Source organism: Buteo buteo, chromosome 2 (assembly GCF_964188355.1).
Source record: "Buteo buteo chromosome 2, bButBut1.hap1.1, whole genome shotgun sequence".
NCBI lineage: Eukaryota > Metazoa > Chordata > Aves > Accipitriformes > Accipitridae > Buteo > Buteo buteo.
In genome coordinates this window covers 1,909,093-1,932,414 of record NC_134172.1, presented here as the reverse complement: position 1 = coordinate 1,932,414, position 23,322 = coordinate 1,909,093, and the positions used below count along the sequence as shown (strand labels likewise).

Genomic DNA, 23,322 nt, shown 5'->3' with positions numbered 1-23,322 from the left:
CACTTCTGCAATAAGAGGCCAAGGAGACTCAATCATTTCAGTCAGAGCTTTTTTTGAAACCATTCTTGGCTCTGGACAACATTATTACTACCTACATGTGTCTCTTCTCCCTGAATATGGGACATGGTTCAGAGAAAAACCTTTTAAATGTAATTGCTCCTATAAAAATGCTCTACTGATTGCACTTGGATTTACTACCACTTGTGTTCAATGAAATGTAATGCACTGCCACAGCACAGTTGGAGGATGTGATTTATGCAACACTCATCAAGGGAGCAGTGAGGCACTGGAAAAGGTGATGGCAGTCTAGTTGTCAGACATGGGCAACAGGCTTCAGAGAGATACAAGTTTTGCAAGTGAGAAAATACCATTTATTGTTGTCTCTAGCTGCGGAGTTAAGGTGTGACTCCTTTCTCTTTACTCCCGACATCTCATCTAGGAAAGTCTTCAAGCTGAGATGGTCATCCAGACCCCCTTACAGCTGAGAAGCAAGCAGGGGTGTGATTCAGCTGGCTGGTCTTGGACATCCACTTCAGGGTGAGATAGGTTGTAGCCTAACCTCCACTGGTGATGTCAACCGGACCCATTGACAAGGGAAGCCCAGGGTAACTCATTCAGAGGCTGGTGCTTATCATGTAGACACCTCTGTTTAGTCAGTTGAATCCAGCCTGAGATCAACCAGAGATCAAAAAAGCCCTTGAGGCAGGAATTCATCGCTCTCCAATCCTGAATCTTAAGGATATACTCCAGTGAACATGAGGCTTCAAACACTCTTTATTACTGCATGAAACTTCTTAATATCATACCAATGCTCATCTCGCACTTTGCAGACCAGCAGGACATCTGGGACTTACTACAGCCAGGTTTGTGCCCCAGAGACCTGCCAGCATCACCTTGTTTGGCAAGATGTGGAAAGACTAGTTCACCTCAAAGAGCTCCACCAGCGAAACTCCTGTTGGGAATGCAAAAACACGGGCAGAAAAGAGCTTTTGTTGTCTATTTATGCCTTCTCAGGAAGGTGAGGTAGCACTGCTGCCAGCTGCTTTTTTATCATTATTCATAGCCCTTTGTCTCCATTGGGGCAGGAGCTCTGCAGAAATCCAGTTCATCCTACCAGACTGTGGATGCACTCCCCCAGCGCATCTCATGTGCTTTCATATGACAAAGTTTATAGGTGCCTACTTACTTTCAAGAAGCTCATATCTATTGTACTTTCTTTTAGAAGGTGGCCACTGCAGGAATAGACCAAATACAGAAAGATCTAAATATTTTCCTTTTCCTGGAGGACACTACCGATATCAACCAAAATTATTTTTTCCTGCTAATGTCAAAGCCACAGTAGGAAGATTTACTGGTATGCAAAGCACAATAATGAAGATTTTACCAAATACAGTAATACTAATATCACAGCAATCTGAAGCACCAGTCATGGACCACAGCTTCACCTCTTTAAATATTATCCTTGTCCCAGTTTGAGAGAAAATGACAGTCAAACGGTGGCTGGCTAACCTGCCTAACCAGCAAATTGTGAGCGCTTTGTAGACCTTGCAGGTGGAGGAGATATTTAAAAGCTTCAAAAGTGAACAATAAAGCAGATCTTCAGATCCCAGCGGGGGGGGGGGTGAATACAAGGAAAACTAATGCTGTAACATTTCTGCTTGCCTCAAAAGCAAAGAAAATGAGAGAATGGCACAAAGAGGTCCAAACTCTTAGGCATTCTCATCTGAATACAGTGTCCAAAGGATGATTCTCAGTCAGCTAGACCTGCCTTTCTCTGTTGATTAAACCCAGCAGCACTCTGCTTAAAATGCACTCTGCTTAAAAATTTCTTTAAGTGGCATCAGACTCTCATTAAGATCCTGGGGCTGAGGCTGAAGGATGGCACCTACTCACTTGTTCCCTGCTACTACCATGACAGATTTTAAATGACAAACTGTTATTCATTTTTAGCAAGAAAAGGGAAAACATGCCACTTACAAATTTTGAAATGATTGGGAGCTTATTGGGATAATGGGGGACAACGCATTTAGTTTTGCCACTCAGAATCAGTGATGAAATGCGGAGGTAAAAAAAACACAAAAGCAACTTCTATTGTGAATTGACAGATTGCAGTCTGATTCGTCTGGGACTGATTTTCTTTAGTGGCAAAGGCACCATATCCTGCCTGGGAAGGGTAAATTATTGTCATCTCTGCTATAAAGGTGTTTCTCAAGTGTCGGGAAGGTTTCAGTAGCTGTCTAGCTAAATAAAAGAGAGGACTGGTGAGAAACTATGCTTAAAAGTCTATAGGCCCAGCTGTCTTCTTTGCAGCACTTTACAAAATAAACAGAAAGCTCAATAGTGTCAGGATTAGGGCTCCTGGCTGACAAAGAAACAAAGTGGAAAAGGAAGAAACACAGAAAGAAAAGGCGTGAACATCAGCCTAAATACAAGCAATTTTGACTAGTTTTGCTCTCAATTGGTTAACCAAAGCGAAGTCATAGCAAAGATGAAGCCATGAACTTGGCTTGCTGGGTAGTCAGGAGGTCCCGCCAGGAGGTAAATGCTCCTTTTCTCCATAGTCTTCACCCAGCCCCACTTGCTCCTCCAAAAGCCACAAGCTGCTACAAGGAGGGAGCTGCAGGGAAGAAGATTCCAGATGAAGAGCAAGAGAAAGGACTGACGACTGAAAGCTCAGAGCACAGCTTTCCCTCAAGGACGTACGTGGTGTTCGACCCGTCTTGCATGACCATGCTCATAAATATCCCTTTTCATCCTGGTCTGGAAAGCCGTGGTAGACCCAGTCCATCTCCAAGGGGCCAGGGTGGGCAGCGAGCACTGGTATGAGGCACAAAGTTTTGCCAAGGAGTGTGGGATTTGTGGGGAGCAGGCAGTGGAAAAGAAGATGAGATAGCCTTGTGCAAGAGGAAGAAGAATATCATTAAGAAATAAAAGGCCACCAATGCAAGTAGAGGGGAAAGTTTAAAAAAAAAAAAATGGAGGGGAAAAATAATCAAAAGGCCTAAACATCCCCGGTTTGGTTGAGAAACTCAGCATAAAGACAGCCTTTTTGGGAAAGAAAGACAAAGCGCTACCTTTTCTGGAATTCAGGGATACAGACGTCTCTTTTTGGGAATTGTTTACACCTGGACACCAGGGAGTGGACTGAACAGCCAAAAAAGACTGAGGTAACTTTGAAAAAATCCGTGTTGGGACTGTGGGTTTTGTTTTATATTATTTGTTTATTTAAATACTTTTTTTTTCAAATGAAGCAGCTAGTGTTTGAAGAGATTGAACTTGGTGGGATCAAGGTACATTTTTAGGTTAGTGGTAGTGCTATTTATCATTTTTAAGACAAATTTGATTACCCTGATGGGAATTCATGTCTTCAGGGAAAGCTGCCCAGTTGTCATATTAATCATTGCTTTTAGTGTTTTCATTAGGGTTTTGGTTTTTGGTTTAGTATGGGATATTCATTTTTTTTTCCCCTTTTAATTTAGCTTTCAGTTGCCCCAGGGCTTTGGCCTGGTAACCTTTGCAGAGTGTTTTTCCTTCAGTTCCTTTCCAACCTATGAATTTTATGAAGACTGTTAATTCGTAGTACTGCCGTTGCTAAAGATCTGTCACTCCTTCCACTGATGGGGAACTGGTGTTCAAGGGATTCTTTCTTGCAAGAAAAAGAAATAAAGAAAAAAATCACAGAGTGAAAACAGACATTTACAATTTCAACTACGGAGCATATTATGTTGATGTTCTCCCAAAGTCTTTATGGGTCACTGTTGTTATCTTCTCCTACTACGGCAACACCTCAATACCTATGTCACGTCTCAAGACTGCCCTGTGCTTGGTGAAGAAACCCTGAGTATTTCTTACTCCAGCTAGTTTGCTCAGGTTCCTCTGAGGGTCATGGAAGTAGTTGTCTCGGTGACGTTCACAGATTACTGGAAGGGGGGAAGATGGTCCAGTCTGAGCTTGTGGAAGTTTTAGGCTTCCACCCAGTGACTCCTTCAACATCAAACCTACTGGTGAGAGCACTCGATCTGTAGAACAATGCATGGTGGGACATTGTGTATAAACCATCCCAGGGAGACTGTTGGTGGGTTCAGATGTGTGTTTCCTAGCTGTGCTGTAGTTCAACCGTGAGGTGTTAGTCCTGCTGCAGCCTTGCTGTGTCCTGTTGTTGTTCAAAAGTCAGAGGAGAGAATCACTCTGGTCCAGTCCATAAAACACGATCATCTTCAGGGGACCTAATCCACTAACATCAGAAAGACATGGTCAACCAGGCAAACTGAGGCAGCTGTAGAAAAGAAGGACCCTGTATCAGGTGATTCATCCCAGATATCCAAACACCATCTTAGGATGAGATGCATCAGTGGAGGGTCCTGTCTTTTTCTCATGATGACTGAAGGCGCTCAGACCATTCCTTTGGAAAAGAAATCTATGTTTTAGACAATGAAAGGAAGATGAAATCCCAACTTAAATAAAGAATGGGACATTCTTACAGTGTGCCACATTCCCCAAGAAAAATGTTAGATCTGAGCAGTAAGGAAGTTGGAGATAACAGTTTTACAGCTGGAGCAGACGTTTTATTGAAATCACAACATATTGCCAGAATGCTGGAAAATATCACTGAGAAAATGCTGAAACAGATTGCTTCTATTCTCCCATTTTGTTTCAATGGTGCTTAAATACTTCCTTTGATAAAGAAAATGCATCTATCCCATTTATCATTGCGAGTCACTCAGCTTTGACTTGAATTTTACAAGCTGCTACTTTCAAAATCATGTTATATTTCTTATATTTCACTTTATCACAAATTATGTTGCTATGGTACTTTCAAAACAAAACCATTTTGTATTGCCAAAGCAAAGTAATTCAACATTATCACAGCAGACTAGGTCAGCATTAGTAAAATGAAATACTTAGATACTCTTGGAGATCAGCATTTTTTATTTTCTTTCCTGTAAGAAATGTTCCTCTTTGGAATACAAACCAGCGGTAAAAATGTTTAAATACCCAATAAATACAAAATTCTCTTTCTCACTTAGGGCTAGTAAGTAACTAATGGCAATTTGGGGGAATATAAGGCAATTCGCAATAATGCAGATGGGGGGAAAAAAGGAAGTAAGACATCTGCCATAATGGCCTCAATTCTCGTTAATATCTGAAATACAAGAAATACTTAAGAACTGTTGCAGTCAATAAGAGTTGAGCCCCATCCTACCTGCAGGTTTTTAAGGGCCCTGGGAAGACCTATAATCATCCACGCCTACTAAAATACCAGTTTGAAATGTTAAGTTTGGGGCATAGCTGGCTTCAGGTCTCTGCAGGGATAGGATAGGAGCCCCTGTGCTGGGGGCTTCCTGTCCCCTTCCCCTGCCCTACCCACAGTGGGGTCAGCCCCATGGGAAGGGCAGACCCAGACCCAGATCCAGACCCAACAACGGGCAAAAGGGTGGAAGAAGTGACAGTTCTCCAGCTCTGCCCACCGTGGCATCTCCCCTCCATGTCCCAAACCCTGGAGCACAAAATTGAAGAGTTGCAGAGAAAAACATGGTCCTGAACTGGGAAAGCATAAATGCCAGTGCTGGGCAGGGACTGGGTCAAGGAAGAAGGACAGCAGAGGACACCAAAGCCTCGGCCGCCTCCAGTACATCCCTATGGTCTATGCAGACACAGACCTGGGGGTGAATCAGACCTTAGGATAAGGGGAATCACCCTTTTCGGAGGAGCTGGATCCTCTGTCACGACGGCAGAAGGAGCCTGGTTTAAGGAGGCTTCTGTCTTGGGCATCTCCATTAAGTGGCTACCACCGATAAGAAAACCAGGAGGTGAACATCCAGCTGCAGCAGGAGGGACCGACCATGCCACGGTGTCAGCTGGACCATTCGCCTGTGCTTCACCCCCACTCCCTGAAATGAGAACAGGAAAACAGTCAGTAAAAGTTAACTAGTGGACATATTTAAAAGAAATTAGAGGAAATGGACCCACATCCTGTGGAATTCACCCCTGCCAAAGTCTGCAAAGTCGAGTCCTGTGGCCAGATTTAGAAAGGGAGCGGAGGATTTAATGGCCAATAACATAGCTAAGCAAAAACGCCAGTGCACGCCCCACAGTCCACCATAGTGAGGCTTATGTTTCTGCTTGAATAGCTGAAAGCGTCTCTGTGACACAGGGCAGGAATGCACGAGGCATCCCCCTAAATGTCTCAGTTACGTTTTCAGACATGCAAATATTATTAGCACTACAAGTATAGCAACAAGGGCACCCAGGAGACCCAGGGCTGGGCAACGCATCCAAGGCTTTAGAGAGGTAAAATCTGTCACCCCTCAACTAAAGCTACCTAAAGTTAAGGTCTAAATACTCTAAATTTTATCCTCAGTCCAGCCCACTTTGCAAGAGGTCACAGAGAAGCAAATTAGGAGAAGTTTCTACCCCTGTGTGCTGAAATGGTGCCTTCATGCAACAAAGAGCTCAAGGGAACAAAGAGTGTGAACATAAACCCCCTGGTTACAGCACTTGTCTGAGAAGAGTTTCGGGTGCTGGTCCCAATTTCCAAAATGTTTCTGAGAGCCACTTAAGTGGTAATAACCACTCTGCAACTCTGCTCCCTTCATAGTCCAAGTGCTGGGGTGTCTGATGGTTTCTGTCATGAGCAAAGGTTCAAGTTCAGCTCACAGTAGAGAAATGATCCTGAAAAACGTTGGTGATTTCAGTTCAGTAGTTACAGGAATCACAGGAGGCAGCAAAACTTGAGCTGAGAAAGACAGCCTGTCCCAGCAAGCCTGAGCCTGGGACCTCAGAGACCTGGCTCCTCTTCCCAGTGGCTCTCTGAGTTAGTGGACCAGCCACGTCACCACCTCATGCCTCTCTTTCCTCATCAAGCTCAAAAGCCTGTGCAACACATTTGCAGATTCGCGTTATCTGTCAGTGAGATACTCGAGCCATTTTTCATGACTTGTATGAAGTCTGAAAGCAGTCTTCCCTTCTCAAGAGGTTCTTCTCATATAGACAGAATATTTGCACCTTCAAGTTCAACAGCAGCATCTGCCACCCACAGCAAAATCCCTGTTAACCAGCATAACAAGGTGATGTCCATAAGGGACGTTGCTGAAAAAATTCAAGGGAACTTGGATTGCTAAACCCATAGGCATGAAAACATCCTACACCCAGTCCTTTCTGTGGTAGTTTCAAAGACTCTAGTAATGTTGGGACAAAACTGGTGATGCAGGAAAGTGTTTTTTCTATCCTCTGACCCCTTGGTTTGAAATCCAGGCATGGATTTAGAGGAGTAAAAGCAAAGAGGAAGCAAGAAGGAACTTTTCAGCAAAGACTCCTATATAACACCAAGCGGTAGATTTCACACCCCACTGTTAGCAGTAGGGTTTTCCCTTCCATATCTTCTCACTGAAGCTGCCCACAGGTCTGAGAAATGCTTCATCACCTGCAAGCATCTATTATCACCATGCTGCTAGCTAAATCAGATTACAATCTCCAGTTTTTGTTGTGAGAACAGCAAAATTTGTCCTGCTATCACCTATTCTGCAAGTACCCAATCCTGCTTTCAGAAGAGCCAAGCTCTGAAGTTCAGAGCAGGGACATGAGGATGGTCAGTGGTGTGAAGCAGATCCCAGATGGGGAATGACTGCATGGGCTGGCACTCTTCAGCCCGTGAAGGTGATGATTTATGGGAGACATAAAGGTGTCTACAAAAATCACAGTGCTGCAGAAAGAGTGTCTGCTTTTTATCTCTTCCAGAACAAGCCATCTACCCCAGTGCTTCACTATTTTTAGGACAGAAAAACCCCTTTAGGATGGAGTTCTCAGTGGTAGACTTGAAGTCCCTCATTGCAAGGAAGGCTGTGACTTCCTATTGTCACAAATGGTGCCATGGATTTTTTCAGATTGCTTAAAGTGTGGACAAACTAGAAAGAAACTGGATCTCTATCTATACAGCGGGGTTCAGAAAAATAACCAGAAATAAAACCAAAGGGGGAGCTCAAGAAAAGCATTGGGCCATACTGCCGTGTGCTGCAATTTTTAGTTCCAGCAGAGTTACTGGAGTCCCATCAGTCAGCACCAGCTGGGAATTTGACCCAACACAGAGCCCAGATGTTATCCTTCTTACCCAAAGACCAACATAGGATCAGGAGATAAAAGCCGGATTGCTTGGGCTATTTCAGACAGATTTCCAACCAAACCTTAGTGACTCTGCTTTCAGGATCCAGCCCACATTGGAGCACGAGAGAGATTATCTAACCTCGGAAAGTTTTCCCATTTCCAGAATATAAGATCATATAAAATGATGACATTCAAAATGAGGTCTGGTTGTTTAAAGCCTGTTCTTTCAGTGCTGGACCAGAGGCTTCTCATAAGATCCAGGTACCACTCATATCTTGCTTAAGGTTTATGTGCAACTTAAATGATCTATGTGTTTCAGACAAGCAGACACATTTCCAGTATCACTTGAGAACTAATTTGCATGTGCTGGCATGTTCCATGTCAGATATCTGGGCTATTTTTATTAGTTGCATGCTCATGAAAGTGAGATCAGAAATTGAAATGTCATCTGCTACTTGATACTGATTACAAACTTTCTTGACGTATATTTTCCTCTTAATATATTTCACATGGCTATGAAAGATTGCAAGAAAACATCCACAGTGTTGTTTAATAAACTGAACAGGCTTTGTTATTTTCATTTTTCCTAAGGGCCGAGGCAGCCCTTTCAGCAATTTCTTCAGTGCTTTTTCCATTATTTCCTTCCAAATTGCTGACACTTTGCTGGTATCAAGATGTTCAGATGCCTTTTTTCCTACCATGGATCTGCCTGGTGAGACTCCTTGCTCCACAGTGTTGATATGTATATGAACTCCAAAATTCCCCTGACTTTTATGGCTTACATGGTATTGTAGTATTGGATCTAATAAATCACACATCACCTCATCTGGTATTTCTGCTTTCTAGAGTGCTTCACAACTCTGGGGACCAAGAACGATGGCTCAGCAGGATCTGAAAAGATGCTGACGGTACCACTTAGAGCCTGAGCCCCACAGGTGGTTCCCAAATCGTCCAAACAGGCTTATGGAGAGCAAGTTGTCTGGGGAATCTCGTGTCCTGACAGAGACGAGATACCACAGGAATGTGCATCTGGACTGTCCGCCTCACAGCACAGACGCAGGCTGAGAATACACAGTAGTTGCATTAACAAGGATCGAAACAGCTCAAAACCAAAAGGTGAGAGACGTAGCTCCCACCTGGCGTTCAGAGACAAGCTCTGAATATTGAGCATGGCCCATAAGCATCACCATAGCCATAATCAGAGATCTCCTCTCCACAGACCACGTTTTGATGCAGACATTTGGTGGGCAGCAGCATTCAACATGTTGCTCCAGAGCTGAGTCCTGCCTCAGTGTCCTGCTCAAAGCCAGAGGTGATGACAGTGACGCCCTGCCCAGATGTCAGCCATGCACCCCTCCAGCCTTCATGGTACATGTGAGGCAGCTGGGACTCAGCACGTCAGCTCCAGGGTTGGTCCTCCAGATCTGTAACACCCAAAGCCACTGACTGAAAGAAGCAAAGTCTGAGCAAGAGAAGGAGAGGAATACAGGATGATCCTGATCCTCAGAATCCCAAATGAAAAAAAAAAGCTGGAAACAAGATAGCAATAAAAAATAATAGTAACAAAAAGCATTCCTTTAGCCCCTGTGTGGATGTTGTTAAAGTACAGCCAAAACTACTGTCATTGAAGATTTGTAGAGCCCTGAATAAAAAGAAAGCTAAAAGGCAAATAAACACATAAGCAGACTATTTAAATGGCATATCCAGAGTCTTCATTCAAGCCAAAGGACTATCCTTAGACCATGCACATTAGCCAAGCAATGTCAACAGAAAGTTGATAAGGCATCACATGAAAACAGGCTGCAGGGGAAATTTAAAGAACAGCCAAGGCATGAAGGCAACCAGCAAAAAAAAAGGTGCATATCACAAAAGGGACACCAACAGATTGGGAGAGAAAAAGAAGAGAAACTTCACAAAATCACCAGAACTATAATATCTCAGTGAGTGTTTTCATTAGCAGACCAGGGTGTGCTCTGCCTCAGAGGGCCCATGGGAAGATGTCAAAGTGGATTGATCCTCCAGTGGTGGCACTGGGTGCAGCTCTGTCTATGATGGGGAAGAGGTTCTGAGAGGCAACAAAGGCATCGCCATGGCCCACAGCTGAGCACAAGCCACATCACGCAAGCCAGGGTGCAAAGGCAGCTCACGCTGCTTTACTATCAGTAGGTCTGCTCTCACCAGAGAAGTTCTGTGGAAGGGCTCAGAGCTTGTACCATGAGTGGCCACCTCCTCAGCTCCGCACAAATATCCTTGTATGGCCAAGAGCCACCTGCAGAGCTGGTCTGGGCTAGCAGTGAACCTGCAGACAAGCAGTGATGGCAACCCAAGCCCCTACACATGGACCATCCTACTGTCAGTCATGTAAACGCAAAGCATCCAACTCAGGACCATCAGTTAAACACTTTTCCTTTGCTACATTTGAGTCTCCACTAGTGAATACAAGAAAAATGACCCAAAAGATGGATCAGAATCAGAAAAAACACTTGAAGCTTACAACAGTCCTTGTCATCCCAAATGTATACAAGAAACAGAGATCATCTTATTTTTATTCATGTGACAGCAAGTAATGTTTTCCAAATGGATGATTTTTAAGTAGCTGTCACAATCCCAAATTAACTCACAACGCATGATCTATAAAACTGGGCAGATAAATCATTCAGAAACTCCAGCCACAGTCTCAATGGAAAGAGAAATGAATCCACAATATTTTTTCATCGATGAGTTCTGAGATCCGGTGAGATGACAAGCAGCCAAAAAACCCACTGTCCTGACAGCTAAATAAATATATTCTTCCTTTTCCAGCTACCAAAATTCAGATGGGGTTTTGTTTTTCTTTGTAACCTTGTTAATTTACGATTAAAAATCACTGACAATCATGAAAACATCATGCAAAACCTGAATACTGACTGAATTTGAAAGGATCTCAAAATGTGAGGCATTTACAATGTGCTGGAATGAAGCCCACTTTGCAAAGTGAAAAAAAGCACTCACCAATGAGATTTTACAATTTTTATGAGTGTATAGCTGATGGGAGGTGTGGGAGGTAGTAACACTGTGGATCATCACCTACTCCTTAGTCCCTTAATACCGAGGATGAGGGTGACGTGGCGATGAGTTGCTGAGAGGTTTCAGTGCGTGCTGTCTCAGCACGGACCCTGAAGGATGCAGATCTAAAGCTGCCTTCCCAGGACCCCCTCCAAGTCCTCACCCAGCTGGCAAACTGGGGCTAGGGACGGTTGCATGGTGCCTCCCAGACTGGTCTCCCCGAGCAGTTGAGTGATGGCTGTGGAAAGCAGAATGGCCAAATTCAGTTCTTACGGTGCTTGTTCCTGTCTCAGCAGGAGGAAGAGTTGAAATGTTGGAGTTTTCCATTCCTGAAGAGGTCAAAATCCTCTGCTGAGACATATGAGCAGTGTTGGTTTAAGGGGAAAACCATAATTATCTGGAACAGCTTGAACTCCTGGTGTAAAGGACGGGTCCTGTACTTCACAGATCCTGGGGTCTGTCTTCTTCCTCAAGGATGAAAGAGTTCAGGTTGACTTGGCTTGGCTTTTTGTCGTCATTCCAGTTGTGAATTACAGCCTCTCAGCCAGAGAAGAGACCGCAGTACGTCACAGATGACGTAGTCTAGTCAGGGCCCATCCAAGAGAACAGGGGATGAGCCATGGAAGTGACAGCTCCAAGAAGTATCAATGCAGATAGACCCAAAAATGTATCACTCTGCTTCCCAGAGGCAATTTGGAAAGGGCAAGGGGATTTGGTGAAAACAGCGTTTCATCAAAATATGTTTTGATAGAAAATATCCAGTGTTTGTGTATAATGGGCAATATCCATGCAGACACTTGTCCCAGTGTTGGGATGAAATGCTTGTCACTGCCTCCTGAAGGCCAATTAAAACAAAGGTCCAGAGCTTCAGTTCTAACGTTCCAAAAATATGGGCCAACAGTCAAAAAAAGCCCTGGTCACCCTCATTATGCTGTGGTCATGTAAAAAGTAGCCAGAAATTCAGTACCAAGCAGGAAGAACTTTTTCTCGTGTGTTTGGGTTTTTGGATGAGAAAATCAATCCAGGAAACCACACTTGTGCAAACCAACCATGCTATCCCCAGACACCTCCTTCCTTCTTCTGTCCAACCTTTTGAGCGATCTGAATCTCCATGTTGATGTCTAGAAGTTTTCCAGAGCTCCATCTAGCCTGGAGCATCAAGTCAAGGAGGTGGTGGGGTCCCAGCTGCAGCCCTGGAGGAGAGCAGAGCCCTGGACAGCAGTGAGAGCGCGTAACATGCAGGTGCAGCGATGCTGCTTGCATCCAGCCCTCACTGCTTTCTGTCGTTTGGACTTCACAGAAGAAGAACACCAGGCACAAGCCTGGATGAGCCTGGAGAGAGGATGGAGTTCCTCAGGTAAAAGGTAGATATCTTCACCTAAGCAGGTTGCTCACCGATTATGAAGTCCCCAGTTCAACTCATCTTATCTAAACTAAGCCTCAAGTTAGGTCAAGTGAGTAGCTCTTTAGAGTCCCTATTCCTCTTCATTGAATAAAAAAAAGGGAGCATGAGGAGAGGCAGAGGCTAGCTTCATGGAAACACAAACAGATAACTAAACAGATCTCTACACTTAGGAGAGATGCCCACACACCTCCCCAAACCACAGCATTTTCCAGGGCCAAATCAGGACCAACAACTGACAAAAAATAAATTGCATTATGGTTCAAATCTGGAGATCACCATCCCAGTTGACCTGTTCAGGAGACAGAGTTCACCTTTTCCTCAATGTAACAGCCCACTCCAGCACTTTCCTCTGACTTGTCTGGTGTAAACTGAGTAGTTCTTTCCTTGTTCACCACCCTGAAAGCTTGTCCCTATGCTTTTATATTCTAGCACAGAAAAGGAAAATTTAGATACCTCTGCAGTAAGGGCGCTGCAAAGTAACTTTCCCAATAACTCTGCCAAGACCCATGTATGAAAAACGTCTTCTCCATCGGAGAAGAGACTGCGCTTTAGCCCTTGTGCAGTGAATCTCACCTGGGAAGGAAACTGGTTTGCACTGGGTTGAATGGAAGGTGCACATTCCTCCTGTCTTTGTACAAGTCTGGAGCACTGACAGTTTGGATTAATTACAAGAGAGGGATAGTCCAGGGTGCTAGTCCAGATCCCAGCTCTGCCAGAGGTTTCCTGGCTGATCCCTGACCAAGTGCATGTCACTGTATCTTCACTCAAGGAGACATGAGTCTGATGCAATGAGTCATGGGAGCAGGAATGTCCTTTTTGATGGAGTTTTCTGGGTAAAGAGTGTCACTACAGAGGCCATCTCCCACACCAACAAACCCCACAGCTTTTGAGCCTGCCTGAAATCCTCTCTGTGGGATCCCAAAGGTCTGTCTTCAGCTGTCAACTGTAATGAAAGCCAAAATTATGAGACAGAGTTTTGCTAAGCCCAAACGGAGTCAAACCAGTTATTGGATTAGCCTTTTGGGTCAAAGCACAGAACTGGAAGAAGCAGAGAAGATAGCTCAGCAGCAGCTAGAGCAATCAACAGCCACAAAGAGCAGAAGCTCAGACGATGGTCGTACACATAAACCACTGACTATAGCTAAGCAGCGGCTGCTGAGTGACTTGTCCAGCGCAATTGTGTATCTGTTACACCTGAGAAGCAAAGGACTGACCTATCTGCACTGTATGTTATCTGTGCATCTCTGAGCAGGCGAGAAATATTACTGTTAATACCATAGCACGGACCCAGGGCTAAGTTTCTTCTCTAACTGCCTTTAGAACTACGCCCTGGGGTAGTCCGATGATTTAATGGTTCAGTTGGGTAGTGGTTTCTAACCATTGATCTAAAAGTGCTTTCAATAACATCTGGATCCACCTACAAACTTTTCAGAGTATTAAAACAACGAGCAGTCATACCGCATAGCTCCAAAAGCCTGCCAAGCTGAGTGTCCTGTCTTCAGTAGTTACCAATAGCACACAGAGACCACTGGACTTAATTATACACAACTTCATGCAGGGGCCCGGGGGTCCTCCAGCAAGGGAGAGGTCACAGCAATGTGACTTAAACGAACATGATCCGAGCCCAAGAGCTGGGATGCTGCAGACAGTCCTTCCAGCCATGAAACCACCTGGGAATCTCCCCTGCCTGATTTGGTTTAAAATGCTCTGGACACTGAGAGAGGGGCGAGAGCTTTACTCATCTTCCACCTACTTATGGCAAGAAGAGAAGGACCACGTGCAACTCCTCTTGTATGTCCTTCCTGCAGAGAATGCAAAGGGAATCACTCCTGACAAGGAGATTTCTTGCAAAGGGACCAGCTCACCAGGGCTGCCCTTTCCTGCTGGTCTGCACAAATTGCAGGGGAATAGAAGGGGCAGATTTCAGAGCATTTGCAGCCCAAGCGTTTGGTGCCCTGCTCCATCAGGACCTCACCGCTCGTCCGAGGCCATCAGCGACGCAGGTAGCGAGGCGGCTGGAGCCCCCGAGCCTTGCAAACAGAGTTTCTCAATCCCCACTCGGAATGAAGGGGAGGAGGGAAGCTGAATGAAAATAAATAATTTCTGGCTGCTCTGAATCAAAGCCTGTTACAATCAAAACAGCCCTCCGTCTGCAGCCAGTGCCCTGGGGCCTCGTTCGTCAAAAATTATATGTGTGCTAGAAGCCACAGGGAAAGTCTCTTCGACAGAGAAGACCCTCCTGGTGTCAAAGAAGGGAGCTGGGGAATGCTTTTAATCCTCTATCTCTGTCCCAGGCTTTCCTGGAGCTTGTGTCGACTCTTTGTCCGGTGTCCAACCCAGAGTGGGTTAATCCTCCAGCTCTTGCTGCAGAGCTCGTAGCAGACCCTGCCCATGGGAATGACAGGCTGCCCGAAGGGAAAGGAGTGTAAGGAAATGAGGATTTGGGGGATAAATTGAAATGGGAAGTGGACAAGAGAGCATTGAAGGAGCCTGGCTGGAGAAACCCTCCACACAAATGCAGACAAGGAGCCCTGATTTTGGTTTTTCTTAGAGTGGTGCAGTGCTACCAATTTCGGGGGAATTATTCCTGATTTACAGCAGTATAAATGAGATTTGAAGCAGGTCCTCTGCCTTCAGGAAGCTTATGCACTTAGTGTCATCCATCCGCCTCTGTATGTGTGTGTGCGTGCACATATAAACATGCATGTATGTATGCACAAGAATACAGCAGTTAAAATGAGAAATGGGAAGTCCCAGTACGAGAGGGTGAAGATGTTTGGGATTGCACCCCCAAAAGGCACTGATTTATGCTGAATAGCTGGACTAGATATTTCCCTCTTTTCAAGATACAGGCTTGCAAGCTCCAGTTTTCCTTGAAGTCATCCAGCAGCTGTCTGCTCAGGGTTGCTTTTATGGCACAGGTATTTGTGAGTGACCGTGGAACAACACCTCTCGTAGCAGGGATGTCATTTTGAGTAAGAAAGAGCTGTGTCCTGGTGCTCCAGGGGATCTCAAGAGCAGGTGCCTTCCCACTGTGTGCCAGGCTGTATGGGTAGGGCTGGTGGGGAATCTGCATGGAAAGTCACGGCACAAGCAGGGTGAAGCAGCAATTTTGCTAATGCCAGAGACCCCCAGGTGCAGCCTGCTCTCCAGAAATTTCAGGCAAACCTTGACACATTGGCTTTGCTAAGAGGTTGGAGAGGAGAGAATACATAGGCCAAACTCAGCTACTTGGTATTTTAATTTCCCTTTTCTTTCATACCCTGTATTGCTAATATAAAGGCATAATTTCTTTCAGCCTGAATATAGTCAAGGTCATTTCATCTCATGTATAGAGAGTGTTTTGCTTCAATGGGCAAGTCATATTCTGCAGTCTTTCTCTTTCTTAGCACTCACATAACCCTACAAAGATATGCAAATTCAGTCAGACCCCTAATTACCCTGAAGGGGATACTGTAAGCAAAGAAGTGTGAGACAAGTAGGGAGCTGGACCTAATGATGTCCAGCAGTGCCTCCCAATCCCAGTTAGTCTGTGATTTTACATTAGTGTGAAACAAAGCCATGAGTGATACCACAGTGCCCAAAAGACAGGCATCGCCTGTGCAGAATCTCGCAGGAAAGAAGTGAACAAAACCCATCTTCTGTTGGATTCTCCAGAAACAAGGACATTTAAATAGAGTCAGTTGGATGTTAATATTGCGATCTGGAAGCAAAAACTCAATAAAAAGAGAAGCTGAGAACAAGCAAGGTGGGAACTGGAGACTGAATAACCTTTAAGTCAGTTACAATAGTCCCCCTTGTCTTGCAGCTGGAGTCTGGCCAGCAAGGTCATGAACAAGAAACTGCTCATTCCCTGTGTGACATATATTATTTCATTACTCAGTTTTATTTAATGTGGCAATAAATTCATGTATCCTACAGGACAGGAATGGTCTGGGGTCTTGCTTATTACTGCCTGGCCACTTAAAATTGCTGGTGCAAAGTGAAGAACCAGCTATAGCCAGATGTCTCACCATCTAGTCAATAGACAGATTCAAAAGATGATCCAACCCAATAAAGTATGAATTTCTTACAAGATGAACCTCTCCATGGATTACAGAGAGACCCCAAGACTGTTCTTGGTTAAAATTATGAGAGGGACTCAAAACAGGACAATTCAGCCTCTGCTCTGCTGCATCACCAGATTTGCCTCAAGCCTGCCTTGGTGAGTGCAGGCTGTGATGCCTTGCCCAATCCTGCATGCAAATGAAGATTCATCTGAAGACAAGGAAGGAAACTTGACTTTGCAGTCATTAAAATTCAAAACATTTTAAGTCACACTAGTAAGATTTGTGGTATGTACTGTGGAGGGTTCATGTTCATTGATACAACTGTTCAACACTCTGATTTTTCCATGGGATCTCAATAGGTACGGGGCTTTCAAAGCTTGGCATAAGTCATGTTAGGAGAGAGGTGTGAAATATATTCTCTTACAATTTACAAATATTTAGTGTGTCTCTATTGACCTATTGTTTGCAGTATGCATTTTAGTCTGTGCAACATCTGTAGCGATCTGCAATGAGAGAGTTATTCTTCAACATACCAAACAGGATTTTCCTGTCCAAATTTAGACTTCTTATAGGGCAGACCTCTGTGTCTGCACTGGTTTGTGACTCCCTTTATAGTCACTGGAAAAAAAGACAGATTCTGCTATGGTATGTTTCACGTGACTTATTTTAAATGCCTGCCTTAGTGTGAAACAACACTCCCTCCACATCGCCTATAAAGATGTCTTGATTGGTGTAAAGGGGAATACTTGTACAGGCAACTCTCCACAGTTCCTAAATCAGTTCAGACCTGAAACAGGCTTATCTGGAGGCATCAAAACTGAGTGATCAAAAAAAATTTCATAAGAGCCATGCAGAGAAGTTAACTCACCAATAATTTGATGGATTGACTCCAGCAACTGAAACCCTCCTGCTAATACTCACAAGTGATCCCGTGTGTTATAGACAACAACAAATGTCACAGAACTGAAAAAACACATCCTATTTATGCTTGAAAAGCAGATGACCTGTGAAATAAGCCCAGGTCCAACTGCAGAGCACAGGACTGCTCCACACAGCATCTACACACAGATGCTTGAAGCCAGGACAGCAGAGGTGCGAAGCATCGTTGCCTCCTCTCCCAGATCTCTTGACAGTGGTTAGATCACTTGCAAAACCTGCTGTGTATCCAGAGACTTAGGTAGGGCTGATTTAAAAGATTAAATTTTTTAATTGTTGGTAATCACTGACTTAAAATGAGCGTTTGCAGAAGCTCGTTACTTGTACGCAAGCTTTTCAGAGTCAATAAACTGAGCCATGTTAAAAAATGGCCTAAGAAAGGAGAAGAACCCCATCCACTCAGCTGCCACTTGTCCCCTGGATGTCCTCTGCAAGGACCTCCTTCCCACCGGCCGTGAATTTCCCACCAGCTGCTTCACTCTCGTCACCCTCCTCCGCACAGTGATCAGACCTGCCGGTGAGCGGCAGAGGATCCCAGCCCATGCAGCAACCCATGGCGATGAAAGGAAAGAGGGATCCCACCTAACAGACCACAACGGGCCACTGCAGCTCAGTCCGGGAGCGCTGCCGTTGCTCTACAAGTAAATTAAGTACCTGAGTGCCGATACCACAGGCCGTACATCTAAATAATGGCAGTACAGCTGCTGATGAGGCTGCTGAGAGACATTTTTCCTTCCTTTCCTGCCAAAGCTGAACATGGTGAGATAAAGAGCGGCAGAAAATTACTCCCCGTGCTGCTATGCTTTCCGAATAGCTGGTATTGATGATGGCTAGTTGGTATTGATGATGATTGGGGCAGGATCGTAGCTAAGATACACGCAGTTGTCCCTAGGAAGCCTAAGAATTGGCGTCCAGAGTTAGGTAGCACTCTAGGAATTTGCGTGTATTACCATCAACCCCAACAGCTGCCTTAGCCCCCAGACTGAGCAAGAGCATGAAGACACGGCACGTGGGAGGACCGTGTCCAGGTGCCCAAGCATGTCTCAGCACTACCAGGCTTTCCTACCTCTGAATGCTGCAGAGCCAGCTTTTCTCTGAAATACATGGATTTGGGTGAGTTACTGCTGGGAACGAAGGAGCAATTACTGCCACAGATGGTTAAAAAGTTGTGGGTTTGAGCTCATCTAACTTTCGACATCTGTTACACGGACATTGTTGAGGCAGCAGACAAGCAGGCTGAACCTGCCTTGGTTCAGGTGAGCACCTCTACGCTGAAAGCAGCATGTCCTACCGGTCCTTGGTCCTGGGTTTAAGAAGGAATTGAGGCGGGGAAAGACTTCAGAGCATGGACGGTTTGGCCACTTGTGGATTTAATAATAAAAACCAAGCAAGAAATCTGGTCCAGAAGTCAGGTCTCTGAGAGACCCAGGGTTTCTAACACTTGCTTGTTGCATCCTCACAAAAGCTCAGGTCAACTGTCTGTGCTTCAGTTTTGTTCCCTGCCTTTAGTCCCTTTTTCCTGCTCAGTTCATATGTCACTTTAGGCTGTTGCATTATAGTAACAACAGCCCCCCTTCTTGTTTGGAGACCCCTCATGCCAGTTGTAATTCTAATGAGGTATATATATCCTTACAATAATATCATATAACGTAATACATCATTATATATTATACCATTATTCTAAAAATAATAATATACTGCACAAGGCATGCAGCGCTGTGCCAAAATGCTGGCTTTTGGGTTTCCCACAGTATTTTAATGACACACTAAGTCACACTGGTATTTCAGCTAAAGCAAATTGCACTATTAGTGCACATTGTCATCTTCTCACTTGCTAAGTAGAGCTGTCACAATGCTCTGAGCTCAACATCCTTTTGTCCTGAAGCATAACTGGGTTTTAGCACAGGGAGCCGTTCCTGGCAAAGGTTTGTGCTCAAGCTTTGCTTTGCCTTTTCTGTTTTTCCAAGTGAAACTTAATCTACAGTCTCCTCTGCTACTTGAAGGATATTATTTGGTGGATGTGGTTTCCAACATATAGTTCAGTGCATGATTTAGGACCTGATCCAAAAGGCAGTAAAAGCCACAGAAAAACTCCTATGAACAACTTCAGCAAGCCCGTGGATGGAAAAGGAAAACTTCTCTGGGTGTTGCTGCAACTTCCCATCCACCAAGAGTAGCCACAGTCATTCACTCCCATTGACGAGATTAGAGAGAGCAAAATACCTTACAGGAGCTATTTAAAACCTTCACATGACAGGAGAGAGTGAGTATTTTCTTGCATTTTCCAACTCCAGACTTGCCAGTCATAAAGACCCACTCCAAATAGAAAGAGGAGCCGCCAGCTTTATCTTGGAGTCACCAGTCCATTGCAAGCACACGGGAAGGTCAGGTTATTTTGGTCCCATCTCTGTGTCTGTAGTCACATACCAGCACGTGCATTCTTTGATTTGCAGATATCTGGGTCGTGTATGCAGAGACACGCTGGCTCTAGTGATCTCTGGGACTGATTTTCTGTGCCGTTGTAGCACAACAGAGATCCTGCCAACCTGTCAGCTTCAACATGGATGAAAGTGAAGTTCCTTCTTTGGAGATGAGTGGTTAAACATATGTATTTTTCCCTTGCTTAGCCCAACATAATATACAGAATAGTTCTTCCTGGACTTATGCTGACACAGTCAGAAATGGGATTCAGCCATTTAAATATACAGCAGGTTTGCACAGACTTATCACTGACAGAGGAGTGGGAAGAAAAGAGTAATCTAAGATTTATGTCCCTTGCAACAGGCTCATTAAAATTAAGTTAGTGTCAAAACATCGCTAAAGTGCTTCAGGGGCCCAGCTGCACTCCTAACACATTTCTCAGTGCTCTAAAAGCCTGAGAGGGTTTCCACAAGGACAGGATGCATATGATGGGGAAAAAGATGGGCTAAACTGGTATTTGTCCAATCTCCGGCTAAATAAAGTGTGCAAGCAAATGCCTTTGGGAGCTGCAAGATTACATTAAGCATGCTCATACTGCAGACTGCAGCATCAGCAAACCTAAACCTCTCCCTTCACCCATGGCCAAGAAGCCACTCCTTGACTCGAGGACTGATGATCTCCAGAAACATTGTGGTTTCATGGTGAAGTTCTCCACAGTGCTGACAAAGGACAGATCCATCCATGGCTGTTGACCATGGTGGTCTGATGCATCTCACAGCCCCGGGACACCTATCCCACCTCGCTGCTGGTAGGGTAGTCTGGGAACCCTGTACTCCTGTTGGGGGCGGGGGATGAGAGAGAGAAAAGGGGTTCTGTTTGCTTAAAGAATCACCTCCAATTGTATTAGCGATAGAAAAATTATATAATAGAAATTTATATAACAGCGCTACTTCACAGAATTTGATGGCAAGGTTCACTCTACTACTTAGTACATGGAAGAAATGCACTCAGGAAAGTTAAGTTAGAATCAGACTAAACTTACGTATATAGAGACCGCAAACGCAATAAGTTAAAAAGAGGACTATTACAAAGAAAAATCGAGTTAGAATTAATTTCTTGTGATTTGTGCAAAGATCAGGAATGTGGAGAAGTAGGGGAGATCGTCCCATTGAGTCATGAGGTTCAGAGAAGACCCCCTTGCTTTCTAAACTCCTTTCGGAGTCTAGGTGCAGCTGGATCGAATCCTAGTCTCAGACTTGGACAACAGTTTGTACCTAAAGGGATTATGAGTGTAATAGCAGCCTAAAATTCATTCACAGCTGAATAAAAATTACAACAGTAATTTAAGTATAAATTTGAAAGTAACAACTTATAATATAATATACTTGCTATAACAATATAATATGCTTGCTATAACTTACTTATTATAGACTATTCAGTTTAGTACATGCACATGCATAAAGACACTAAGAGATATACATATAAGAGAGTAAAAGAGGTATACCTGTTAAAAATTCCCCTTGAGGTCAGTGAAAAGGTTCGCTTTGAACGCTTCACCATCTTTCTCAACATGCGAAGGGTCAAGCCTCAAGGAGCGGACGGTACCAGCCCAGGTCGTGTTGGCTTTCAGACAGACCTCCAATTTTCGCAAATAGGAAAGTTTGCGAGCTCTGAGAGACACCCCGCTCAGAAGGAGATACTGGTCCCAGCCTGCTGTGGTCCAGGAGAGCTCAAAGGGCCTCACTTAGTACCGCTGCTTATAGGTTCAGGTGATGATTGACTTTTGTCATCAACAAATTGCTGGAATCCAAGCTGCACTGGTACTGTTTCACATGCAGATAAGGAAAGCTCCAAGGCTGGCTGAGAATAACTTAAAACATAGATACAGGATGCTCCAAGATTGTCAGACTGTGATGTCTCAAGGTTGTTATGAGAGAGAAGGAGCTGCAGGTCATTTAGTAGGGCATGGTCCCAAGGGTCTCGTGTCTGGACCAAAGGGATTATATTTATCCCAGTTAAGAGAAAAATTGAGATTAAACTGGGGATAAACCGCCGTAGTCACCATTGCCATCGATACAGATCCATTTTCTCCTGACAAAGAAAAGAAAAGTTTCTGTGGGGAAGGCCGAACGGGTTACCCCTTTATGATGCAGGATAAATCCACCTAGCCCTGAGTCTATGTTTTGCACCACTGTTATCAGTAGCTTCCCAAGCACAATTCAATCCATGATTTCTTGTCTAAGGTTTCCTGTAGTCCCATACGAAGCAATATTGGTATAGTAGCACTGAAGTTCAGGACAGGTAGATCAGAGTCTTTTTACAAAGAGGATGAACTGAGTGGCTTTCTCATAAAAAGAAAATCTATATTTGGAACTCCATTTAGTAAACAGGTCATGCCAATGCCTTCGTCCTTTGTTTTTTCAGCAATTTTGCCAAGACTCACCTGCTCTCAGGGTGTTGCTATGGCAGGATGATTTGCAACACACTGGCAAAAATAAGATCTTCCCATTTCCTGCAGCAAAGTTCTCACCGTGACGTGACCGCCCAGGGCTGCAAAACCTACAAGAGGGACAGATTGCTGACAACCTTGAGCACCGCAGTGACCAGTTCTGCCCCAGCCTGCCTGGACCCAGCTGCAGGCACTGAACTATAGTGACAGTCAAGCAACAGCAGGATCGGAAACATGTAGGCACAGAAAAACAAAATCAGTTTTGCCCTGGGAGTAGGGGGATGCCCTTAAGGTTGTCATGGGTTTCGTATCAGAGTCCTCCTTTACAGCTCTCTGTTGCTGAAAGGGAGGGAAGGGGGACATTGTCCACCCAGGTCATCTGCCCTCACTAGCTGCTGTGCTGGCCCAATCGAGGCTCATTTTGGTGATTAAGGTGGGATTTAGCATTGGTAGACATCTCCAACACCTGCCAATATTCTGGACCTTCTCTACAGCCAATAGAGACGTAGAAAGTAAAGTCAGAAGGATTCCTGAAATAATTCATCCCTCTTTAAACTAATGTCTAAAATAGGTCAGATGAATCACATCTTGAAATTGCTTGTTTTTCTTTGTGGAGTATAAACAGAGCCCAGAGTGACAGCTCAGCTGGACATATCTGCCTGTGGACATCTCCAGAGATTGATGTGGGTTGCACACAGACTGTCACACAAGATTTACACTAGCCATTTCCTTCAGAAGAACCATATTTTTATTTTTTTTTCCATACTAGACTGAGGCACACCAATTAATGGTGAGCATGCTGGAAGAGATATCATACTTTGTGCTTCAGAGCTTGCGTCAGCCTTTGCCTTTTGGAAACCAAGATGAGATTAAATCCAAGATGCAAATTATTTTGCTGCTTTTTCTTCCAATGCCTC

At 44.5% G+C, this 23,322-nt stretch overlaps 1 long non-coding RNA gene across 1 annotated transcript; it reads right to left on the bottom strand.

The window, feature by feature from the left end:
- Positions 1 to 3,211: 3,211 nt before the first annotated feature.
- On the bottom strand, positions 3,212 to 6,030 carry LOC142028583 (uncharacterized). The gene is made up of 3 exons (XR_012649631.1): positions 5,971 to 6,030; positions 5,678 to 5,891; positions 3,212 to 4,402 (listed from the first exon to the last, which is right to left on the bottom strand). It is a non-coding gene; the product is annotated as an uncharacterized LOC142028583 (long non-coding RNA).
- Positions 6,031 to 23,322: the final 17,292 nt, after the last annotated feature.